The sequence below is a fragment of the Bubalus kerabau genome, chromosome 8, assembly GCF_029407905.1.
Source record: "Bubalus kerabau isolate K-KA32 ecotype Philippines breed swamp buffalo chromosome 8, PCC_UOA_SB_1v2, whole genome shotgun sequence".
Taxonomy (NCBI): Eukaryota; Metazoa; Chordata; class Mammalia; order Artiodactyla; family Bovidae; genus Bubalus; species Bubalus kerabau.
The window spans coordinates 102,955,801-102,960,509 of record NC_073631.1 but is presented as its reverse complement, the minus strand read 5'-3'; positions in this window follow the sequence as shown (position 1 = coordinate 102,960,509).

The window sequence follows — 4,709 nt, the reverse complement described above, 5'->3', positions numbered from 1 at the left end:
AGATTCTGATGTCACTGGTTCCAGCTGCAGTCAGGGCAAAGCCAGGTGCCTCTTTAGTTTCTCGAGATTGAGAATCACCCAGCCCAGGTGATAGCAGATCTCTTAGCAGGGCTCCTTCCCGCTGGTCTTGTTTCCATTCTCTCCAACCTGTTCTCCATGTGCTAACTGAAGGAAACCAATCAGATAATGCTACACCCTTCTCTGTAAACCTACAAATGGTCTCCCATTGCACTCAAGGTAAAGTTCATATTCTATCACAGCACTTGCAATAGCTTCATCAGCTGGTTCCTGCAAATTCTTCATATTCCCCCATGCTAATAGACGTCTGTGCATTTCTATTCCAGTTCCTCAGAGAAACCAGCTATCTTCCCTGATAGCTCAGTTGGTAAAGAATCCACCTGCTATGCAGGAGACCCTGGTTCGATTCCTGGGTTGGGAAGATCCCCTGGAGAAGGGCACATCATGAGAAACACTGGACTGGAAGAAACACAAGCTGGAATCAAGATTGCTGGGAGAAATATCAATCACCTCAGATATGCAGATGACACCACCCTTATGGCAGTAAGTGAAGAGGAACTCAAAAGCCTCTTGATGAAAGTGAAAGTGGAGTGAAAAAGTTAGCTTAAAGCTCAACATTCAGAAAACAAAGATCATGGCATCCAGTCCCATCACTTCATGGGAAATAGATGGGGAAACAGTGGAAACAGTGTCAGACTTTATTTTCTGGGCTCCAAAATCACTGCAGGTGGTGAATGCAGCCATGAAATTAAAAGATGCTTACTCCTTGGAAGGAAAGTTATGACCAACCTAGATAGCATATTCAAAAGCAGAGACATCAGTTTGCCAACAAAGGTTCGTCTAGTCAAGGCTATGGTTTTTCCTGTGGTCATGTATGGATGTGAGAGTTGAACTGTGAAGAAGGCTGAGCACCGAAGAATTGATGCTTTTGAACTGTGGTGTTGGAGAAGACTCTTGAGAGTCCCTTGGACTGCAAGGAGATCCAACCAGTCCATTCTAAAGGAGATCAGCCCTGGAATTTCTTTGGAAGGAATGATGCTAAAGCTGAAACTCCAATACTTTGGCCACCTCATGAGAATAGTTGATTCATTGGAAAAGACTCTGATGCTGGGAGGGATTGGGGGCAAGAGGAGAAGGGGACAACAGAGGATGAAATGGCTGGATGGCATCACTGACTCGATGGACATGAGTCTGAGTGAACTCCGGGAGTTGGTGATGGACAGGGAGGCCTGGAGTGCTGTGATTCATGAGGTCGCAAAGAGTCGGACACGACTGAAAGACTGATCTGATCTGATCTGATCTGACCCACTCCAGTATTCTGGCCTGGAGAATTCCATGGACTGTATAGTCCATGTGGTTGCAAAGAATCGGACACAACTGAGTAGACACTTTCACTTTCATACCACCTTTCCCCTTCCAAACTCTGTGGCTTAGTCACTCAGTCATGTCCGACTCTTTTCGACTCCATGGACTATAGCCCGCCAGGCTCCTCTGTCCATGGGATTCTCCAGGCAAGAATACCAGAGTGGGTTGCCATGCCCTCCTCCAGGGGATCTTCCCAACCCAGGGATCAACCCAGGTCTCCTGCATTACAGGTAGATTCTTTACCATCTGCATCACCAGGGAAGCCCTTCCCTTCCAAGAGCATTATCCAAGAATTTTCCTAGTTTACAAACAACAAAGAACAATAACTTAATTTCATTCAGCATTCCAAAAGAAATATCTCTGGTGACATAGTAATATAAAACATTATTTAAAAATGCATTAGGATAAGTCAGACTTCTTTATTTACTGAAAAAAATTCTACCATGTACAAGAGAAAGAAGAATTTCTGACCCACGTCTGGGCCAATCCAATATCAGTGATCAATGAGCTGGTTTTTGTGCTTGCAGATGGCCCATAATTTTTCCTTGTTTGGGAGTACTTGTGGACAAAAGAAAAGCTGAGCACCAAAGAATTGATGCTTTTGAACTGTGGCGTTGGAGAAGACTCTTGAGAGTCCCTTGGACTGCAAAGACATCCAACCAATCCATCCTACAGGAAATCAGTCCTGAATATTCATTGGAAGGACTGAAGCTGAAGCTGAAACTCCAGTACTTTGGCCATCTGATGTGAAGAATTGACTCACTGGAAAAGACCCTGATGCTGAGAAAGATTTAAGGCAGGAGGAGAAGGGGACAACAGAGGAGGAGATGGTTGGATGACATCACCAACTCAATGGGCATGAGTTTGAGCAAGCTCCAGGAATTGGTGATAGACAGGGAAGCCTGGTGTGCTACAATCTATGGGGTCACAAAGAGTTGGACACAACTGAACCGAACTGTGGACAAAATGTTCAAAAGGATATAAGGTTGCCATTATAAGTTAAACCATAAGTTCTAAGAACCATAATGGAGAGAGATAAAGTCTCTTGAAAGAAATAAAATTACTCCCAAACCTATAAAACAGGACTGAAAGCCATCACATAGATGAAGCAAGAATAGGCCATCAGAAATGGAGTTGGCAACTCCTACCATAGGTGTGTTCAGGAGTTATGCCCTGCCCATTTCAAGTCCATCAGAGCCAGTGACCATGTATTTTACACATAACTGTGATTGACCAGGTTCTCACAATTTAATTTTATTAAATAGCAAAGCCGAAAAAGGCAATGGCACCCCACTCCAGTACTCTTGCCTGGAAAATCCCATGGACGGAGGGGCCTGGTGGGCTGCAGTCCATGGGGTCGCTAGGAGTCAGACACGACTGAGCAACTTCACTTTATTTTTTCACTTTCATGCATTGGAGAAGGAAATGGCAACCCACTCCAGTGTTCTTGCCTGAAGAATCCCAGGGACAGGGGAGCCTGGTGGGCTGCCGTCTCTGGGGTCTCACAGAGTCAGACACGACTGAAGCGACTTAGCAGCAGCAGCAGCAAATAGCAAAGCCATCTAACCAGGTCCCTTTGTTCTGATTTCAAACTCACTAAACGATCTACTGTTGACAACTGCCTTAAAGATTGTTCTATAGATAGAGACAGATACAGGCCATTACCACATGTTTTACTTGGACGACAGTTGTGTTTTTCAGTATAAATCAAGGAAATGGCATTCTGAGTTGATTCACAAGCCTGTAGATTTGGCTAGAGCAAATCTTTCCTAAACATCGAATCTGCTCTTGATCCATGCTTTGAGCACATGAGGCTGGAGGCAGACCCTAGACTCTGAGCAGGGTTATCAATACCAACGCCATTTGGGGAAGCCTCTTTGCATCTGCTAACTTTCCTGGATATACCTCACTCTAACCTTCAGTTCACCTCTATAACTTGCACTTGAGTTGTTTATTTTCTCGGAGTGTGTAGGGTTCAAAAGCGAAAGTGATAGTCATTCAGTCATGTCTGACTCTTTGCGATCCCATGGACGGTAGCCCACCAGGCACCTCTGTCCGTGGAATTCTCCAGGCAAGAAAACTGGAGTGGATTGCTATTCCCTTCTCCAGGGAATCTTCCCCACCCAGGGATTGAAGCTGAGTCTGCTGCATTGCAGGAAATTCTTTATCAGCTGAGCCACCAGGGTTACCTGAGCCCAGAACCAAGGACATAATCTGCAAGATGCCTGACTCTGAATGGTTTTCTAATCAGTCACCTGTTAATCTCTGAAAATTAAACTCACAACCCAGGTTTCTGAGTGCCTATCTCTGGTCAACTGAGTGAAGCACCTCTGGTGGAGGCACCATGAACACTCCTGACTTCAAGCACCTTATGTGGAGTTGGGTCCCCAGAGAGACAGTGACAGCTTCCAAAGTTAACAGAGGGGCCGTTGCCCCCTTTGCCCTTTGATCAGATTCTCACAGGCTCCCGTTGATGGCAAGTTTCCCAAGGATGCCAGCAGGTGCATCCTCTTAGCCTACTCTTCCTGTCAATATTCCAGTGCCCAAGAGAGCCAGACACCTAGCAGGGGCTCAGTAGGTGTTTCAGAGACAAATGAATGTGTGAATGAATGAAAGCCAGCAGACAATGTTTTTCTCTCCCTTTCTTCTGCCCCTGAGAACATCGCTATTCAAAGTGATTCTCAGCAGTGTGGGATTGTGGGGAGTGGGGAGTCTCAGCCCTGTCTCAAAATATCTGAGGCCTTAGGCTTGTTGGTGCCTCCCACACCCACCAGGAGGTCCTCAAACATCCCTGCTGACCTTTGGAAAGAAGACTAAAGAAAGCACTTGCTGACTTCCTATGGCTGGACATCTGGTCAATCTTGGACAAAGCCAGGGGCAGTAAAGATGAGAGCATTGGTTCTCCAGGGCTCCAATCCTCCTTCACATCCACCCACATGTCTTCTGGGAGGCTCACTTGCGGCTGATGTTACCATGTCCCTGTACAGAAAATGATTAAGGTAATTTTTTTTTCAGAGAAGCAAAATCTCTCCCAAATAGGTGATACCCAGAGAGAAGCCCGGGAATGTGAGTGCTCACCATGGGCTTAAGTGTGGAGCAGCATTTGCTTCTCAACAGAGACGGTCACGACTGGTTCCCTCCCTTTGGTGGGGGGCCAGCTACCACCTTGCCATATACCTCTCCACTCTGGAGGCAGCCAGGCCAAACCCCCAGGCCACTGCCATCTGGGTATGAGGCACATGGCACAATGAGAGCCAGAAACTCATTTTGTCATCGCCAACTATGTGCCTGGTGGGCCCATGACTTAGGTCCAGCTTCAAGCACGA